Raw genomic sequence first — 21,784 nt, 5'->3', positions numbered from 1 at the left:
GCCATCAAAATCCTACCAATCAAGAAAAACCAAGGACCAGAGAGATTCTCAGCCAAGTTCTACGACTTCAAAGAATTAACACCAATGATCCTCAAATCACTCCATGAAATAGAAAAGGAAAGAACCCTTCCAAACTCATTCTACGAGGCTAGTATCACCCTGATATCAAAACCAAACAAGCACACATCAGGGAAAGGAAACTTCAGACCAATATCCATGAGGAACATAGGTGCAAAAATTCTCAATAAAATTTGGCAAGTTGGGCTGGGGTTGTGGCTCAGTGATAGAGAGCTCACCTAGCATGTGCAGGGCCCTGGGTTCGATCCTCAGCAACACATATAAATAAAGAAATAAAGGTATTGTGTCAACTACAACTTAAAAAAATTGGTAAATTGCATAGAAAAATATTAAAAAGATAGTACACCACAAATGGGTTCATCCCAGGGATGTAAGGTTGGTTGAACATTCAGAAATCAATAAACATAATTCATTGCATCAATAGACTTAAAGAATCATGTGATTATCTCAACAGATGCAGAAAAAGCATTTGACAAAATACAGCACCCCTTTATGTTCAAAACACTAGAAAAAATAGGGATAGTAGGAGCATATACCTCAACATTTGCTAAACCCAAGGCCAACATTATTCTAAACAGAGAAAAATTGAAAGCATTCCTCTAAAAACTGGAGCAAGACAAGATGGCTTCTTTCACCACTTGAGTGTTTTCTCTCTCTTTTTTTGTGGTGCTGGAGATTGAACTCAAGACCTTTAGCATGTGAGGCAAGCACTTTACCAACTGAGCTATATCCCCAGCCACCTCTCACCACTTGTATTCAACATTATCCTTGAAACTCTAGCCAGAGCAATTAGAAGAAAGTAAAAGGGATATGAATAAGAAAAGAGGAACTCAAACTATCCCTATTTGCTAATGACATGATTCTATATTTAGAAGACCCAAATAATTCAACCAGATCTTCTAGAACCCATAAATGAATTCAGCAAAGTAGCAGTATATAAAATTAACCCCCATAAATCAAATGTACTCCTATAAACCAATGATGAATCCAATGAAATCGAAATTAGGAAAACTACCCCATCATAATAGCCTCAAAAAATATCTGGGAATCAATCTAAAAAAAAGAGGTGAAAGACTGCTACAATGAAAACTACAGCATGCTAAAGAAAGTAATTGAAAAAGACCTTAGAAGATGGAAAGCTCTCCTATGCTGCTGGATAGGTAGAATTAATATTGTCAAAATGGCTATAATACCAAAATTGTTCTACAGATTTAATGCAATTCCTATTAAAATTCCAATGGAACTCTTCATAGAAATAAAAAAACAATCACGAAATTCATTTGTACAATTAAGAGACCCAGAATAGCCAATGAAATCTTTAGCAAGAATAGTGAAGCAGGTGGCATCACAATATCAGAACTTAAATTATACTACAGAGTCATAGTAACAAAAATGGCATGGTATTGGCACCAAAACAGACATGTAGACCAATGGTACAGATTAGAAGACACAGAGACAAACCCACATAAATTCAGTTATCCCATGCTAGACAAAGGCACCAAAAACATTCATGGAGAAAAGATAGCCTCTTCAACAAATGGTGCTGGGAAAACTGGAATTCCATATGCAGCAAAATGAAATTAAATCCCTATCTTTCACCATGCATGAAATACAACTCAAAGTGGATCAAAGGCTTAGGCACTAGAACAGAGACACTATACCTAATAGAAAAAAAAAAAAACAAAACTAGGCCCGAATCTCTATGTTGGCTTAGGATCTCTCCGAATCTCTATGTTGGCTTAGGATCAGACTTCTTAACAATAATCCAAAAATGCAAGAAGTAAAGTCAAGAATTAATCAATGGGATGGATTCAAACTAAAAAGCTTCTTCTCAGCAAAGGAAACAAAGGAAACAATAACATGAAGATAGAGCCTACAGAATGGTAGAAAATCTTTACCACCTGTACTTCAGATAGAGCATTAATCTCCAGGATATATAAAGAACACTAAAAAACAAATAACCCAGTCAACAAATGGGCTAACGAACTGAATAGATACTCGCAAAAGAAAAAATGCAATTGGTCAAAAAATATATGAAAAAATGTTCAATATCTCTAGTGATTAGAGAAATGCAAATCAAAATTACACTGAATTTCATCTCACTCCAATCAGAATGGCAATCACAGAATGCAAGCAACAAAAAGTGTTGGTGAGGATGTGGGGAAAAGGTACACTCATACATTGATGGTGGAACTGCAAATTGGTGCAACTACTCTGGAAGGTAGTATGGAGATTCCTCAGAAAACTTGGAATGGAACCACCATTTGACCCAACTATCCCACTCCCTGGTTTATACCCAAAGGTCTTAAAATCAGCATACTACATGTTGCAGCCACATCAATGTTCTTAGCAGCTCAATTCACAGTAGCTAAACTATGAAACCCACCTAGGTGCCCTTCAATAGATGAATGGATAAAGAAATTGTGATATATACACACAATGGAATATTATTCAGCCATGAAGAAGAAAAATTATGACATTTATTGATAAATAGATGGAGGTAGAGAATATAATTCTAAGAGAAATAAGCCAATCCCAAAGAATCAGAGTCTGAATTGTTTTTCTGATATGTGGATGCTAATTCACAATGGGCGGGGGGTTGGCTAGGGAAGAATAGAAGTACTTTGGTTTAGACAGAAGGGAGAGAAGGGAGGGTGGGGGTAGGAATGATAGTAGAATGAATCTGACATTATTACCCTATGTGCATATATGATTATATGACTGGTGTAACTCTATATCATGTAAATCCAGATGATATGCTTTTATGGTCCTACTGTCACATATAACTATTAGAACAAAAAAGGAAGCATATTGCCTATGAAAAAAATGCAGTCTTTCTGAAATAGATCGTGCCTGTAATCCAGTATGATGATTGGAATCCTCCTCAGAAGAAGGTGCCCATGTGAACATGGACACTTGGGCAGCATGCTGTGTGACGACAGGGCATGACAATAGGGGTTTATGTTTTCCCCCACCTCATTGATCACAAAACAGCAAATCGATGGAATCCAAGTTGGAAAGTATAGACAGTGGATATTGACAGGCATGACCATCATGGCTTGTTATGAATGTTGTAGGGTTGGGGGAACTTATTTCCCTTTCCTTGGTCTCATCGTCATTAAAATAAGCTTAGTGTTCTTTGTCTCTCTCTCTCTCTCTCTCTCTGTGTGTGTGTGTGTGTGTGTGTGTGTGTGTGTGTGTGTTAGGGCATTTGTTGGTTGTGTTTAACTTACCATACATAGAGTTCCCAGCTGTTCAGATTGTGCACTGGGCAACTGTCCACTTCTAAAGGGATTTGCAGTGACTCCTTTGACAGCAGGCTGGAGATTCTGAAACACTGGGCTGAATCTTGCAGCTGAGCTCAGGACCACCAGATAGAGCCCCATTTCCAGAAACCATTGTAGAATATGTGTTCCTGCATATCTTGAAGAAAGTATGCAGTCATACATTTGCACTCACATCTGTGCACGAACACACACATACTCATGGGTATGTGTGGATCCAAAGTTATCCTGGCCACATCTGAAAGCATTTTTCTTCCTTGAATGCATGGTGTAGAGGCCTGATTCTAGTTCCTTACAAACAATAAGAAAGAGTGCCTTACCCTGAGGGCACAAGGGTTTAATGTGCAAGGTGTGCTCAGGAGGTGGCAGTGTGGGTAAGCGTGGGAGACAGCTGAGCTGCCTACAGGTGTTCTAGATCAACCCCTGGCCATGGCTCTTCTGTTGTGTGACAATGTACTGCTCTTCCCTATGGCTTTTTATTTGGGGAACAGTGGCTTTAAGTTCACTCAAGGTCTTCAGGCATAGTACTTGTGTTCAAGTATCTGCTGGGAAATATATTCTGTGAGGCCTCAGGCAGTGATGCTGTCTCAGCCTCAGCTATGTCACTTGTAAACTGGGAAAGAGCAGAGTCCCCTCTGCATGGTTTATGAGCCTTCACGAGGATATTGTGGAATGATTTTAGCACAGAGCTGATGTAGAATTCTTGCTTAAAGAATCATAGATGTTATTATTATTGGTGTGGTTCCTAGCACAGTGCAAGGTTTCTCTTCCTCTCATCCCAGCTTTTAAGGATGTATCTCTAGCGAGGGGAGTAGTCTGTTCTCTTCTTTCACCACCCATTGGTCCTCTTCTTTCCCCTTCCTGATCACCAGTTCTCTTTTCCCGCCCCTCCCATTGGCCCCATCCATGGCTCCTCCCCTAACCTTCATCCTACCCCCTCCACCATGACCTGGCCTAGCCCTGGTTCAGCGTGGCAGGAAGCTCATGGTGCAGTCTGGTAGCATCCTTGTAAGGCTCAGGGATTTTGGAGAGATGTCTATGTCCTGGGGCGACTGTGAGGACTTGAAGCAGAAGTTCTGCAAGATGGTGGTGAGGAAGAGAAAGAGCTCCATTCTAGCCAGGCCTTCTCCCAAGCAGTATGGCTTTCCTGAAGAGGAGAGGAGGGAGGGACTGAGGTAAAGCCAGCTCTCTGCAGCCTCACCCCAGTACCAGATCCCTGCTTTCTGCCAGGGCGGAAAGACTGCAGTGCTGTGGCCCAGGAGGCCTTCAGAAAGGGCTCTAATGCTGTCTGAGCCTCAGTTTCCCTCATACATGAAGTGGGGTGATCTTGCTGGTCTGTAGCAATGGGAGGTGGAGATGCTCCTTCCACACAAATGCATTCTCAGAGATGGCTGCTGTACTGTCATCTCCTTTCTAAGAGACTGGGGATTTTGTGGAGTGTTCTTAGATAGTACTCTGATTCACACTCAGCCTTGATTTTCCCAATCTGAAAGGGGTCTGTCATCCCTTCCCTCTGGTCTTGGTGCAGAAACTTGGTGCTGGGGAGTTCTGGGGAGTGCAACTGTCTAACTAGAGGGTAGTTTCTTCCCAGATGGAGGAAGATGCTAGGCTGCACTGGGAGAGGAGATGGGATGAGTGGGGCCTATGTGGGTGTGAACCCCCCCATCTCTTACCCATGGAAAAGGGCACATCAGCATCAGTCTTCTTCAGCTGTCCCTTGTCATCCAGGAAGTGCTGGGGGTTGAAGTCGTCAGGTGTGGAGAAGAACTTGGGGTCATTGAGCAGGGAGCCCAGCATAGGGAACACTTCAGTGTCCTTGGCAGGGGGAGGAAGGGGACTTTATCAGAGGGTTCAGGGATGAGAGCACTGAGGGCACAGAAACATAAGCAGGGGAATCAGAGTGCAGGGGGTGAAGGGAAGTGGAGGTGAGGGAGTTGGGGTTCTGTGGCAGGAGCTTTGGGGGACATGAGGTTGATGTCTCTGAGTCAGGACCTTCAGGGAAGGTCGAGCCTGTGTGTCCCGTGTCTCTTAAAGTAGGAGTTTGGGGGAAGTGGAGGTTCATGTACCTTGAGGCAGGAACTTTGAGAACACGGGGTAGAGCACCCTAAGGCCCAAAGTCTGAAGGAGACGTGGGGTGCAAGAGCGTTTGGGTGGAAGGCCGAGGGATGTGGTAATTGAGGAATTCCTTGAGAAAGTGGGAGAGGAGTTGGAAAGCTCCTAATGGGGAAGTGTTCTGGGATCCCAGGTAGAAGTTTGGAGGTTTCCTGGGGGATGGGGACAGAGCAGCAACCTTGGAATGAGGAAGTGTCGAAATATGGTGTCCTTGTTCACCCTGCGAGCTATACCCATGGGGGTAACGTTTCCAGATCTTTGGATCCTGTGAATCACAGCCTCTGTGTAGGGCATCTTGGTCCTGTCCCCAAATCTGGGGGTTCTTGCCAATCACCTGGTCAATCTCCTTATGGATCTTGGCTTGGAAAGAAGGTGAAATGTGTTTAGGAATCCACGGGCCTCAGAGCAGGGATGATAGTTAAAATATGTAAAACTGTATTCACGACATGCACCTATGTATGACATGAAAATACAGTGTGCAAAACAGATGTCAGCCATAGGTATTGTTGTCCAAAGCCTGTTATCTGTTCATGTCAGAATCAGAGGGGAATCAGAAGGCAGGGTCTTAAGGGGTGGCCCTGGGAGGTGTGCATTTGGCATTGTGTGACCTTGGTAAAGATACCATTTACAAATCAGTTTAGATAATTCCAATATTGTTACAGGTAGTGAGATACCACCTGGCTTAATGTCCCCTGTATCTGCCCAGTAGGACGTGTCTGAGGGCCCAGGGACCTGGGAGAGGTGGTTACAGCAGCATATCAGAAGGGTTTGGAGGATCTATGACCTCACTTCATTTTTCACCCAGCCTTACCCTCACCTCTGGGTGCTTCATGAGCACCAGGAAGCCGAAGTACAGGACCCTACTGGTGGATTCCACACCCCCAAAGAAGAGGCTCAATGTGGTCATCACCAGATTCTCCATGTGGAACCCTTTGTGGGGCTTATTCTTTTCCTGCAGGGAGAAAGGGATTCAAGTCTGAATCTGTTTATCACCTCCTTGGGGAAAGTTCTGGGTGTTTCCTTGGACTCACCTCCCCTAGGTCCAGAGCTAAGGTGGGATGAAGGGACCTGGATCTGCCAGGGACTCTGCAATTTCTAGACTTTTGTCCAGCATCGGCTGCTGGCTCTCTCTGACACACTCTTCTGTTCCTTGGCTGGCTGACTCTCTGTGCTTTCATGATCAGATTAGTTATCCCTTCTTCAATGGTAGAGTGTTGAGAGAAAGAGAGGGATAGAGAGAGAGAGTGAGAAAGAGAGTTATAGATACTCACCTGGAGTGAATGAGAGGAAGACACATTTCCTGAGACAAAGAATTCTAGTGACAGAATCCCATTTCCTCCCTGAAACACCTTGAAGCTTCCTATAGAGGAATCCACTTCCTTGATCCTTTGCACTTCAGATTCTAAAAAGTCCCATCTCCTCACTTCACAGACGGGAGACAGACATGAACTTGGTATAGGCCCCTCCTCCCCCAATATCCCTTAGAAAAGCCTGGTCTCCCAGGATATTTGATAGCGGGGAAAGAAAAGTTAGGACAGGGGTAAAATTAGAAGCTTTAGGGTTAGGGGGACACAGTTTGGGCCAGGTCCATTGCTTGCCTGTTGTGTGACCACTTATATTCTCTGGGATGAAGTTTCTCCATTGGTAAAATTGGGGTCATAATCAAACCTTGTTCAAGAGCTGTTGTGGGTGCTAAGTAGGTAAATACAGTAAAACACATGGTAGTACCTGAATGGAGTAGTGCTGTAGAGGTGGTTGCTATTATGGTTTGTTCACCTATGTCCTGCCTTGTAAGGGCTCAGTACATGGGATGTGGATGTTTATTCACACTGCGAACTGGGAAGATTTTTCTGATGGGCCAGTTTGCATGGGCTTCTGCTCCCCTTCTTATCGATTTCTGGCTGCCTGGCTTTGGACCTCCCCACCCTGGCTGCTGGCTGCCCTCCTGCATGCGGATGAGAAAGGAGTCAATGAAGTCCCACGGGGAGTTGGGGTCCCTAGTGCGCTGGTTCTGCTCCACCTTCTTGGCCACAAAGTCCTCAAGGCCCTGTAGCTCCTTTAAGACCTGTTTCTGAGGTCCTGGCAGGTGCTTCATCACTGAGTAGAACATGTCAAAGAGCTGGAGGGGGGAAGAGGGGATGCAAAGGAATGACAACTGTCCATAGGCGGGGTCCAGTGGGAGTGGGATCTATGTGAGGACAGGGAATGCACTGGGATCGAGGCCCCTGCTCATGGGTTTTTGTATTTAGGTGGGACCAGATGGACACATTTAGGTAATTTTCTATGAGGGTTTAAGGGTAAGGTTCCAAGAATTCAGGTAGGATGGATTTGGGCACCCATGCAGGTATTCAGATATTCAATTTGTTTGGGACACCATGTGTTGGGCCCTTCAGGTGGGGCTGAACCTATCAAAGGTGTTACTGTGGGGGCACACATGTTCAGGTGTTTCCATGTTCAAGGGGGCTCCCTAAGGTGCACTTCCTTAAGGTATGTGAGCGGGCTGTGTTGGAGCACACTTATTGGGTGTTTGGGGAGCAACATGTCCACATGTTTATTTATTTGCTTATCCTGGTTGGAGTGTCTGTGCGGCTGTTCATGTATTTGAGGGGTTGAGTGGGGAGCACGTGCCTAGATGTCCTGGTGAGCTTGACTGGGACAGGTGTGTAGAGGTCAGATGATTTTGTTGTCCTGCATCTTGCAGCACCAGGTGTTCATGTGTTTAGGAGGAGCCTGAGGTGGTCCCTTGTTCAGGTTAAAGAGGTTCAGAAAGACTAGGAGAGTAGCATCCATTAGAGATTAAGATAGGTTGGTATGGGAACACCGGGCCAGGAGAGAGCTGAGTGGATGGCATTTATTTTGGTGCAAGCTGTGTTTTGGGTGTACCTGTTGATATATTCAGGTGTCCTTGGAGACTGGGAAGTAGACACTTTTCCTGAGTTCTGGTACAAGTGTTCAGTTGTCCAGTAGTGGTAGCTGGTTTTGATGGAAGCTTTTTGGGAGAGGGTCGGATTCTGGGGTACTAGTCACCACGTGGGGGTGCAGTTAAGAGGCATTGGTAAGGTTTTTGTAGGGCAAAACTGGAATAGGTCACCTGTCCCTTGGAGGAGACTGCAAAATCTGAGATTCACCTCATCTTCTGCAGGATTGATAGGAATTCTTTGTTTTCATATTCGAAGTGGTTCCCAAAGATAACAGAGCTAATGATGTTGACAGCTGTTTTGTTCAGGTAGAATGTAGGGTCAATGAAGGTGACTGTGATGTGGGGTTGGGTAGAGGAGAGCATGGGATTGTGCAATGCCTGTCTGATAATTCAGGCAGGGTACTTCAGTGATGCACCAAACTCCGGGCATCATGAGTTGGGAGCACAGGCGCCTTTGCCCAACTTTGCCCCAGTTCAGCAGCACAACAACAAGATCCTTAGCCTCTGGTGTTTTCCTTCTCCTTCCTGAGCCCTTTGGCATTCTCCTCTCACCATGTGTGTCCCTCAGGGCTTTGATGAGGAAGCCTGCCTCCTCCTGAATGCACTCCTCAATTCTGTGCCTGTTCACACCAAAGTCCTGCAACATGGCAATGCAGAAACACTTGAGTGGCTTGGCAGGCTCCCAGTTGCTGAATGCCACACCTGGGGAAGTGAGCACAGGGGAGGACAGAGGTCAGAGAGAGGCTGGGACAGGCCACAGCCCAACCGGAGGAGCTCCTGAGAAGGCAGTGGGACAAAGATGGATGCAAAGCGAAAGTGAGAGCATATAAGACTTCCCAACTCCGAGTCTGTGTCAGACACATCCAGGAGAGGAGAGCAGCTTGAAGTCAGACAGGAGAGAACTCGGAAGGGCCAGACAGGCATCTGTACAGAGATACAGAGAAACACTAATGAAGGGAAGGAGGGAGGTTGGAAATCAGAGAGGGCAGAGAAATGGGGAGATGAGATCATGGAGACCTGGAGGTGGATACAAATAGTGACATGTGTTCTAGACTGACTTTGAGGATAGAGGAAAGTAGGGAGAGAGCAGGGAGAGCGTCGAGTGAGAGGAAATCTATAGCCTGGAGTCTTTCAGACAGACATTGTCTAAGATTCTTACAAAGGATAAAGAAAGGGAGGAAGAGGAAGAAAGACTCATGGTGAAACCAAGAAGCTCAAGATGAAAAATACATAAAAAGATCATTTTATGTTTGAGGAGTAGAATTCGAATGAGGTCTCATGTGGTGCTAAGAGATGGATGGATTTATGGAAAGAGGAAACATCTAATAAGAGAACAGGAAGACAGAGGGAGGGAGAGATTGGGACACAGAGGGTTAAGACAGCCCAGAGGTCAGCACAGGGAGGGGCAGCAATGGACAGTGATGTGGAGAGATCAGACAAAGGACTCCCACAGGCTTAAAGTGCAAGTGAGGGGTGGCAGGGACATCTTAGGCCACCATGCATACCTCACAAGTTTCCCCCATGTGCTGTGCCCTTACCATAGCCTTTGAAGAGGTGGTCATAGGTGGCCTGCTGGCCTCACCCATTGAACTCCTCAGCCTGATCCACCAGCACCTCCTTTACTGTATTGTATTCACACAACACCATGGCCCAGCGAGTCCCCAAGTGGATGGTGAACACAGGGCCATAGTGCTTGCTCATCTAATGAGGGTGGGTGGCAATGGTTAGAAGAGTCACGAGCTGAATTGGTCTGGTTCCCTCATAACAGAGGTAGGGATCCATTTTCCCAAGCTCTGACAGTCAGATGGCTGAAATCTCAAGGTCTGGTCTTTCCTAACTAGGACTGGCATCTGTATCTTAAATGTCCCCTGGTCTAAGATTCTGACTTATCATGGTCAATCCTGTGCCACAGAGCACAAGTAAAAATGGGAAGCCCCCATGCCCACCCCTTTCCCCCCATCTCCCTGGCTGGTGGCACCTTCATGAGGCTGTCATACATCTGGTTTGTATCCAGCTGCAGGTAATTCCCGATGAAGGGGGCAGTTGGGTGAGTTCTGGAGGCATCTTTCTCCAGAGGTTCCTCTGCTGTCAGGCAGACTTCAACATCATTGTACTCTGTAAGGCCAGCAAAGCCACCAGAAGTAACTCTGATTCCAGCATGGTGGCAGTTGGGGGAACCAGGAGGTGCTGATGGCTGGGGTGCTTTGGCTTTATTCCTGGGGCTGGATGGATGAACTTTGGTTTTGTTTATATAATTGTTCACCTCACCTCCCAACCACATCCTTGAACATGTACCTTGCCAAGATTTCAACACCCATAGATGAGGAGGAGGAGGAGGAGGAGGAGGAGGATGATCATCTCTGGACAGAGTCATAGGTACTGTGGTTCCAGAAGTGGAGGTACCTTGGAGAGTGGCTGTATGAGGCAAGAACTTAACTCCAAATCCGTGAACATCTGCATGCCCAAGGACCTGAGGTTGTGTGGAATCCTAGATAGAAAAGGAGACTCATCAATATGGATGTGGGATCTGTGGTGGAATCCCAAGACCTAGATTTTATTGGAATGAGACAGGATATGTGGCTGTGGATTAGGGGGTCATTCAGCGTGGAGGGACTTAGATTTAAATGACTCAGAAGCAGGGATTCCAAGATTATGTATTTGAGGGTCTTGATGTGAGAAGGACCCAGAGCTTTGGATGTGGAACTCCTGGGAGGAGAATTGTATGAAAATCCCAGCAGGATCTTGGATCCCAGTGTCATCATGATCACCTCAAAGTGAGGCCAGGATGGGTGCCATGAAATATAGACCATCCACTGCACATGTGTGGCCTGCATATATATCTTCCTCTGCATAAGTTCCCTTTCTGGGCTTTGATGTCCTTGCCAGGGGACATGGAGTATTTGGGAAGTCTGAGACCTTTAGGGATGATTCAGTTTTGTCAGGGGCTGTATTAGGAGGCAGAGTGGACTGTAGCCAGAGAGACTGGGTGAACTCCAGAGGTGAAACCTGGGGTATCACAGGTGGCAGCAGAGACAGGATGAATGGCACTAGTGTCCTTCACTCATTAAATTATTCTGTAGTAATGAGAAGAGTTCCTGTTTGGCGAGTTTGTTGTGGTCCAGGAAGATGGAGTCTGTGTGCATGATCTTTCAAATCTTGATTACATTGGGGCTTGTTTATCATCAACTTCTCTGAGGTCATAATGTGGAAAGAGAGGGAGTTTGGATTTAAATTGTAGCTCCTTCTTCCTTCATTATCTGCCCCAGTCCCTTCTGGGGGTCAGCCCATTCTGAGGACCAAGCATAGCATCATTGCATGTACTAGCAGCCTATGTAGCTGAAAGAGAAGTCAAGTGTGTTTGTCCTTCCTGAGTACCTTTCCTATTGCCAATTTCATTGAGAAAGAAATGATCCAAGTTTCTCCCTCCTTCCAATTAAAATAGGAGAATTATGCAGTAGAATGGGAAAGAAGTTGGCACTGAATTTATACTCAAAATATTGTCAGCTGCATCTCTGTTGCCAAGAAGGCTCTGAAAGTGGTCCTAAGTAGTCACTGTGGTTGCCTTCCAGCTGGTTTAAGAGCAGCCCCATGTGGTCTCTGAAGATGGTCCCAGTGGGTTCTGACATGATTATTACACAGGTACTGACATTGACTTCAGCTTGACCTTGAAGGGCCCCACATGAACACTGGGCAGTCACTGAAGGTTGGACCATCTAGGGTTGTACTTAGGCCTCAGGGTCCCTGACCTTTGACCTGTGCACTGGGTGAGCTTTGCTCTTGATATTTAGAATCTCACTCAACCAATTTTACTCTGCTGGTCTCTAAGTCATGTGGGGACAGAACAAAGTGCACAGAAGGAAGCACAGAGAGGAAATTGGTTGGTTTTGGAGAGGGTCGAGGTGAGGAGGAGGACTAGTACATGGTTGGCAGTTCTCAGTAACTCTGCCAATCACCAGCTGGCCACAGCTCTGGGCCCCTTTTCTTCCCACTTCCTTCTTGAATTGGAAGGAACAGGAAATTTGGAGCATTTCTTCTCAGTGAAGCTGACAAAACGAAGGGTCCTGAGATTTCATAATACTCCCAGGAGCCATCCTGGAGAGGCGGGCAGGTGATGAAAGAGGAGAAGTAGTTGGAAGAGAAGTCAAGTGTGTTTGTCCTTCCTGATTTACCTGGAACGTGGTGTGAGGGACCAGTGCCTAAAGTGGCAACCTACCAATCAGCAGGGACAGATTTCTAATGTGAACTTGGGCTAAGCCTGGAAAAATCACTTCCTCTTCATGGGCCTCCATTTTCTCTTTCTATATGGATGGGTCCCTATCCAGATGGATTAGTAATAGCAGTGTCAGGGCACATATTGGTTCCTCGTTGAGATCGTTGTTGTATGACCTTCAGTGGCTTTATTGTCTGAGCCTTTTGGAGTCAAGTACAGCATCTACCTCTTAAGCTGTTTTGGTGAAAAGTTTATGAGTTAGTGCATGCTTATTACACATAGCAGATAATGCTCAATAAATATTAGCCATGTTGTTAACTTATTCTTATTAGATCTTAAGAATTGATAGGGTAAATGAGATGGATGGGATATTCCCTAAGCTCCATGCTTGCTTATTTTCTCTTTGTAAAACCTGTCTTAGTGAATTATAGTTATACATAACAGTTGGTTCATCTTGGCAAAATCACTCTTACATGGAATTTAATTTCCTCTCTGGTCTACCCTCTTTCCCCTCTTCCTTCCCAGTATTCTCCTCCTTCTTCTCTACTGTTCTTCCACTTATTTATTTATTTTTGATTGATGCTTTGTTGATATACCTAAAGTGGGATTCATTCTGGGATATTTGTATGCATAGATTATGTAATTTTGTCAAATTTATTCTGCATTTCCTCCCACCACTCTTTCCTCTTATTCTCCTTCTTCTATGCACATTGTTTTAGTCGCCTTTTTCACTCCTGTGACTAAAAGAACTGATCAGATCAATTGTAGAGGAGGAAAAGTTTATTTAAAGGCTCACAGCTTCAGAGGTCTGAGTCCATAGAAGGCTGACTCCATTCCTTGGGTTTGAGGTCAGGCAGAACATCATGGTGGAAGAGTGTGGCAGAGGGAAGCAGCTCACATGTTGATCAGAAAGCAGAGAGAGAAACTCTATTCTCCAGATACAAAATATACACCCCAAAGCCACACCCTCAATGAACCACTTCCTCCAGCCACACCCCATCTGCCTCCACTTAGCACTCAGTTGAGCCCATCATGGATGATTTCACTTATTAGTTTAAGGCTAAGCCCAATCATTTTCTCTCTGAACCCTCTTGCATGGTGTCTCACATGTGAGATTTTGAGGACACCACAACTAAACCCTCACACACAGATTGTCCCTGTATCTTTATGATTCCTCATCCCCTCTTTTGTCCTTATTTGGTTCTAGCTTCTATATATGAGAAAAAATATTCAACTAGTTCTTTTCCAAGTCTGATGTATTTCACATAGCATGATATTCTCCATTTCTGTCCATAGAGCACAGAATGCCATACTTTCAGTCATTTTTATGGCTGAGTGAGACTCCATTGGGTATATATTTCACATTTTCTTAATTCATTTTTCTATCAATGGGTGTCTGTGTCGGTTCCATAACTTGGCTACTGTAAATTGTGTTGCTATAAAATTGATTTCCCTGTATCACTATAGTATGCTGATTTTCTGCTTTTGGATAAATATTAAGGATTGAGATGGCTGGTTCATAGTTTTTTGAGAAACGTTTATTAATTTTGCTTTCTGGAATGGTTGTGCTAATTTGCAGTCCCACCAACAATGCACATCCTGATCAGAATTTATTATTATTTGTTTATTGATAATTGCCATTGTGACTGGAGTGAGATGAAATCTTAGTGTAGTTTTGATTTGCATTTTCCTGATTGCTGTAGATGATGAACATTTTTTTTTCATATAATTCTTGGCTATTTGAGATTTCTTTTTTTGTGTGTAATTCCTTTTTGAGAAATGTCTGTTTAGTTCTTTTTTCCATATATTGATTGTTATTTATTTATTCTTGATGAAAAGGTTTTTGAATTCTTTATTTATAGATGTTAATCCCCAGTCAGAAGAGCAGAAGGCAAAGATTTTCTCCTATTTTGTACTCTGGTCTTAATTTTCTCTTGTGTTGTACAGAAGTGTCTTAATTTGATAGCATCCCACTTACTGAGTTTTTTGTTTTATTTATTGAGCTTTAGGGGTCTCATTAAGGAAGTCAGTACCTGAACCAATATTTAAAATGTTGAACCTATGTTTTCTTTTAGCAGTTGCAGTACTTCTGTTCTAATTCTAGGCCTTTTATCCATTTTGATTGAATTTGGTGCAGTTTGACATATATGAGTCTAGTTTCATTCTTCTATGTGGATATCCAGTTTTCCCAGCACCGTTTGTTAAAAAAGGCTATCTTTCCTCCAATATATATTTTTGACCCCTTTGTCAAATATCAGATGTCTGTAAGAATATGGGTTTGTGCCTCTGTTTTCTATTCCATTCATCTTCATGTGTGTTTTCATGCCAATACCATGCTGTTTTTGTTACTGTAGCTCTGTAGTATAATTTGAGATCAGGTATTGTGATGTTTCCAACATTACTCTTCTTGCTCAGGATTATTTTGGATATTTCATTTCTATTATTCTTACAAATGAATTTTATTGCTGCTTTTTCTAATTCTGTGAGGAATGTCATTGCTATTTTGATGAGAATTGCACTGAATATCTATAGTTCTTTTTGTAATGTGAAGGTTTTGACAATATTAACTCTGTCCAAGAGCATGGGAGGACTTTCCATCTTCCAGGGTCTTCTTCAATTTCTTTCTTCAGTGTTCTATAAATTTTATTTTAGAGATCTTTCACCTCCTTGTTTAGATTAATTCCCCAATTATCTTTTTAAGGTTATTTTGAATGGCTTAGTTTTCCTGATTTCTTTCTCAGTATAATCACTGTTGGAGTATGATAATTTATAAATGTTGATTTTTTTTTGTCCTGTAGATAGAGGATCATGTCATCAGTGAACAGAGATAGTTTGACTTCTTCCCTATTTTTATCCTGTTAATTTTCTTTTGTTGTCTAATTGCTCTGCCTTGAGTTTTAAGAACTATAGTAAGTAGATGTAGTCAGTGTGGACATACTTGTCTTGTTTGTGATTTTAGAGAAAATGCCTTTAGTTCTTCTGCATTCAGTATGATGTTGGCTTTGGGCTGGTCATATATAGCTTTTATAATGTTAAAATAATTTCCTTCTATGACCACTTTTTCTGGCATTATAACATGAGTGGGTGATGGATTTTATCAAAGGACTTTTCTGCATCTATTGAAATCATCCTATTATCCTTGTCCTCAATTCGGATTGAGTGGAGAATTAAATTTATTTATTTGTTGAACCATCCTTGTATCCCTGGAATGAGTCTCACTTGATCATGGTGTATTATCTTTCTGATGTGCTTTTGAATGTGGTTTGCTAATATCTTATTGTTTTTTTTGCATACATTTTCATTAGGGATATTGGTGTGTAGCTTTCTATGTCTTTGTTTGGTTTTGGAATCAGGGTTATACTGGCTTCATAGAATGTATTTGGTAGGGTTCCCTCACTTTCCATTTCATGGAATAATTGAGAAAGTCTGATTTAGCTTTCCTTTAAAACTCTGGTAGAGCTTGGTGCAAACAAAACAAAATAAAACAATTCTTAATGTGAGAAAAAATGACATTTCCACTAAGGTGATCAAAGCTGTTGGATACTCTATTTCTGTCAGTTGTGGGATGCTGTATTTCATCCTCTCTATCCCACCATCCAGATTGTCTGGGTCAGTCATGGTGCACATGGTGGTTCACATCTGTTATCCCAGCAACTGGCATTTCTCTCAGGCTCTGACTGTCAAGGGGTTAAAATCCCAAGATCTGGAATTTCCTGGCCAGGAACTGTCTGCTAAACCTGAAAAACTCCTGTCCTAAGAAAACGACTCATCATGGTCAATCCTCTGGCACAAAGCCACAGAGAAACTGGGCAGCCCCCGGGCCTACCCAATTCCACCCACTTCCCTGCCTGGTGTCACCTTCATGAGGCAGTTGTACATATTGTCCTTGTCCAGCTGCAGAGTTTCCAGTGAAAGACAGTGGAGTGGGTCCTGGAGACAGCTTCTCCTGGAGACTCCTGTGCTTCCATATAGACTTCAACACCATTGCACTCAGGCCGGCCAACAAGGCCACCAGAATCATCTGGTATATCCCCAAAATTTACCACGAGAAATTTTTCAACATATTTCCAGGATTAAAGCCTTTTAAATTATTAAGTATCCATTCAGCAAGTGATGCAGGATCCACAAGTTTATTCCTGCTTTCCTGAATGTCCTGGGTGTGATTATATAACTCCATAAGGTTCAGACTGTTATTATTACTATGACAAAAGCCCATTAGATGACTTTTGACCTTTTCCCAATCCCATTTGGAAGCAGTATATTTGGCTGCAGCAACACAGTTATACTTAGAACTGGCATGGTATCTAAGCCATTGCTTAAATTTGAGAGCAGCAAGTTCATTTCCAATGTTTATGAGAGTAGCTTTGAAAGCATTTAACTTAGTCTTAATCCTTTCATCAATATTTACCTGATTGTGTAAGGCTTTGGAAATATTTTGAGCCAAATAATTAACACTTTGGATATTTTTAGATAAGGGCACAGAAGCTGTCATGGTAGACGCCAAAAAAGATATTAAAGCAACTACTCCGAGTACAATGAGACCAACAATGTGCCAGGGTCTGCTTAGCGGGACATGCATCTGTTGCAAGACTTAACTCCAACATCAGCATTCCATGGTACTGTAATGTTAGCTGGGAATAACAAAGGAGGGTTGGTGAAGAAGGAGTGCCCCTTTCCCTCTATTATATCTGGTGATACAGTTAGTCAGATTACATGTCATACAAGTTACATGAATTGTGTTTTTTTTTTCAGACAAACACATTACACCTATTTATGCCATGAATTTAATTATATCAAATATAGTAGGAATCTACTAAGTTGGTCCCATGATAAACATTCTGGCTGTTTAAAAGTAACCTTCGAGGAAAAGACAACATATAGGGGACCCAGAACAGCTAATAAGACTTACATTTCTAGAAATTAATGCATAGGAGATGGAACACAGACCTACAGGCCATAGCAGGAACCCTTTTTGCAGTTCCTGTCTATAAAGTCAGGCATGGGGCCATCTGTATATTTGAGAAAAATTGGAGGCAGCTATTAAATGCTATAGATCTGTTTGTATGCCACCATCACTGAAAGTCAAGACATTACTAACAAATTCTCCAGGAGTCAGGAATCCTGACATAGCTGTCTCTTTTCAATTCTTGGAGGCCAATCCAAAATATATCCACCACCACTAACAGGAAATTTATACTGTACTAGCAAGGCATTTGTACATTTCATCCACTTAGGAAAGGTACCACATTCTATTGCAGAATGATTAAAGCAGTAAGATATTGGTGGATGTTCCATGGGAATGACTGGCTTATTATGGGCAAGTCCCATTTTAATAACTGTCTGGACATATGATCTCAAGTCCCAGGACCCAGTATTATTAGCTGTTCTGGATCCCCTATATGTTCTTTTCCTTGAAGGTTACTTTTAAATAGCCAGCATGTTTATCATGGGACCAACTTATAAGTAGGTTACTGCTATATTCAGTATAGTTAAATTCATGGCATGAATAGGTGTAATGTGTTTGTCTGTAAAACCTCCCATCAAATAAGTTTCATTATTAAATACTGGGATGGATTCTCCAGACCACACAACTGGATGTACTAAAGGTGGATCTGGGAAATAGGTGCAATAAGTTTTCCCATTGATTCCACAATTACACAAACAAAAAAAGGGGAGAATAGAGCCCCACAAATTGTTTGGGTCATGCTTTCCTTGTTTTAAATTTTTAAAATTGTGATTCTGAAGGTCAAACTGCTGCTAAAAGACACACGTCTTCCACTGCACAATAAAACTAGTATAGCCACAAACATTGTGGCTGGAGACTTAGGGCTTCTCTGTTTGTTGTTTAACTATCTGTTTAGCCTGATGTGTCAGGTTCTTCAGTTGTTTGAACTGTGGCTTGAGGTCTTCTATGAGACAGTGAACAGCATCTTCAGGTAGCCAGATAGGATGAGCTGCAGCTTCTAGAAAGATACAAGCATAGCCTCTGTCCCATATTATTACTGAGTCTGGTCCCTTCCATTGTCCTATTTATTTATTTATTTTTCAGAGAGAGAGAGAGAGAGAGAGAGAGAGAGAGAGAGAGAGAGAGAGAGAGAGAGAGAATTTTAATATTTATTTTTTAGTTTTTGGCGGACAACATCTTTGTTTGTATGTGGTGCTGAGGATCGAACCTGGGCCGCACGCATGCCAGGCGAGCGCGCTACCGCTTGAGCCACATCCCCAGCCCCCTATTTATATTCTTTCCACCGAACTAAGCCTAATGGGCCTGTTGTAGTGGAAGTCGTGTGTCTCTTAGCAGCAGTGCGACCTTCAGAATCACAATTTAAAAAATTTAAAACAAGGAAAGCATGACTCAAACAAGTTGTGGGGTTCTATCCTCCCCTTTTTTTGTTTGTGTAATTGTTGAAAATAAGAGCTGGTATCAGCTTGAGATCCTTAGCCTTAAATTGTAGAGAATGGCCCAGCACTGCAAAAGTATGTAAACAGTAAAAAAATGACTTAATGAGTATTTTTACTTGGCTGGGAAAGTTAGTAAAAGTCACCTATTAGGCACGTGAGGATTGCCAAAGTCAATGTTGTTGTTAAGTTAAAGAGGGCACCACAGAAGAAAGGAGCCTTAGCTTCTACCAATAGTATGACTTAACTGACTTAGTTGAGTCACAAAATCATGAAATAGGGATTGTATAAATACTGAAAGCCAGCCTTACATCTTGTTTGTCCTATAGGTAATAGCCTTATTATCTTAAATTAACTTAGGTTGTTATATTAGAAATTGTACTTATGTAAGGCATTAACAGATAATAGTTGTAAAGTTTATAAGGAAAATATACAATGCAATTAACAAGAGTTAAAAAACATATATAATTTGTATAATAGCTATGAATCAAGGAACATAATTTTTTTGTAATTTTAAACCTTTATATATATGTGTGTGTGTGTGTGTGTGTGTGTGTGTGTATATATATATTCTTTATTTTAAGGTTGTAACAATCTTTGTAACAAAAATCTATCTTTTGAACTTAATTTAAATCACTTGAATGGTTGATTTAAACATTGAATAAGGTAAGAGGCAGAGTCTTAGCTCAGGTGAGGTGGCCTCTTGACAAATTTTAGGTAAGTTGTTTTATTTTTAGCACTAATCTTAGTCTCTTTTTAAAAGCATTATTTTACAAAGGATTTTCCCCAGCTTTAAAAAGGTTTATTTAACAAGTTTCACGTGGTATAATACATCTAAATGAAAATCAGAATACAAGAAAAGATTAAAATCAAAGTCTCAGAATTTCATACAAACGACATGATCACGCTTCTAAAGTATTGGTATTATAGCTCAAAATTGTCCCAGATCTTTAAAAAAAGTAGAAGTGTTCAAAATTACTGAGCTTAAAGTTTGAAAACAATCTTAATTTCCAGTTTACAGTAAGCATGAATCACAAGTCTGTAATGCAAAACTGTCAAGCTTAAGTTTTGTTTGTTATCTTAAACAAGAGAAAGAAAGGAAGAAAGAAAAGTAAGTTGACCAAGACTGATCAGAATCAATTTTATTTCCCATTTACCAATCATACTGGATATACTAGACATTTCTCCCATTCTACTGAGCTCCCATAAATGCACATACTTTATGTCTGTAGTAGCTGTTTAATATTCTCTACCTAAGCAAGGTTTGACTGATAGTCACTGGAGTTTTCCTGCAGAACTTGGTCATAACCACTCACACTGCTCTGACCACCATAGCTACCTCCATAACCACCACTCAGCTGCTGGGTAACAGGACCCCCATAACTAGGCTGGTTTTATAAGCCCATTTCTCCCTTATTTGGCTACCATAAGCATCACCACTTGGCCCTGCTGTAGAATTCAAAAAGAGTTCTACCAGCTGTGATCATAAGCCCCTCCACTTGTTCCTGCAGTAGAATTCAAAAAGAGCTCCATATATCTATGTTGCATATTAACTTTATCTTTTGCCATAGCTGCCATAGCATCTTCATCTTCAGCAAATTCAACATCTGCCTCATGAGTAACTCTGCCATCTGGTTCAATTTTAATATGTACTCTCATGGGGTTAAGAGGTAAGAAAAAATTACAAATGTATTCTTGGTGGCTCTGTAATGTAACCCCCTCATGTGTGCACAATGTCCTGTGGTGCTCTGGAAACTTGACCCACTATCTCCATATCTATGATCAGACATTTCTGAGAAACAATAATTGAGGTCTGCTGCAAATCCATCAGACCAGAAGCCATACCCATTATTATAGCCATCATAGTCATCATAGCCTCCATACCCTCCACCACATGCACCCTGCCTCGTCCTCTCAAAACCAGCTCCTCTGCCAATGCTATTATATCCTCTGCCAGCTCCTGGCCTGTCATAAGGACCTACTTGCTACATAGCCAGGAGCTTTCAAGGCGGGGGTCATAGTGGGTTCCAGCTTCTGCTCTGCTACTGTTGAAGATTTCAATGTACCTGTGCCCTATCCTTGTGTTTCTTTAAGACCTTTCTAGCTATCGCCTGTGAAGCAAACTGCACAAAAGCCTGCCCTGTGCTCCACCCCTGAAATTCCACCGGCAGTGTCATCCCACTTGGCACAATTTCCAACCCTGAAAAGAACTGAACAGTCTTTTCCTTGCTATAGCCAAATGGAGTCCTCTAAGCCAGATGAAGCTATCGTGGCAGTATCAGGACCATTCGGACCCAATCTATTTCAACACTGTTGCACTTGAATACTTTAGTATATCTATGTCACATGGTTTCTCTGTCCTTCAAAGCCAATTTCACTTCCTCTTCAGATTCAAGTTCAACAAATGCTTCATCTGCCTTCTTGGTCTGCCTTCTCTGGTGTAGATGAAATGAATATTTGAGGTGCCACTTTGGATTTTGCAATCAGAGAAGAAATGCATCCCTTTATCAGCTGGGCAGGACCAGGGTAGCCCCCTGACCTTCACCATGAATCCCTCCCCATCTTCGGTGCTCAGCATTGTGGTGACTCTTGGGCTTTTGGTGGCAAGCTTGGTTCCATGCAATTTCAATGTGACCTTTGACTCTGCTAGAATTCCTTCCAGGAATCTGGTCAACAAAACTACTTACAAAAATGTTTACTGTAGCGCGAGTAATTTTCCTTCTTCTTCCCTCAAATGCTATAGCAAGATGGTAGAGGATGACCAGAACTACTTCTGCTCAT

At 42.4% G+C, this 21,784-nt stretch overlaps 1 protein-coding gene and 1 pseudogene across 6 annotated transcripts in view; one reads left to right on the top strand and one right to left on the bottom strand.

Moving 5' to 3' along the window:
• Positions 1-21,784, top strand: part of LOC101956983 (cytochrome P450 2G1) — a 146,536-nt gene that overhangs the window by 62,262 nt on the left and 62,490 nt on the right. The gene's annotated exons all lie outside the window — the stretch shown is intronic.
• On the bottom strand, positions 20,192-21,690 carry LOC101967321 (heterogeneous nuclear ribonucleoprotein H2-like; annotated as a pseudogene).

This window comes from Ictidomys tridecemlineatus, chromosome 15, assembly GCF_052094955.1.
Source record: "Ictidomys tridecemlineatus isolate mIctTri1 chromosome 15, mIctTri1.hap1, whole genome shotgun sequence".
NCBI lineage: Eukaryota > Metazoa > Chordata > Mammalia > Rodentia > Sciuridae > Ictidomys > Ictidomys tridecemlineatus.
The sequence above is the reverse complement of the archived record's forward strand: the minus strand, read 5'-3'. Positions and strand labels throughout refer to the sequence as shown.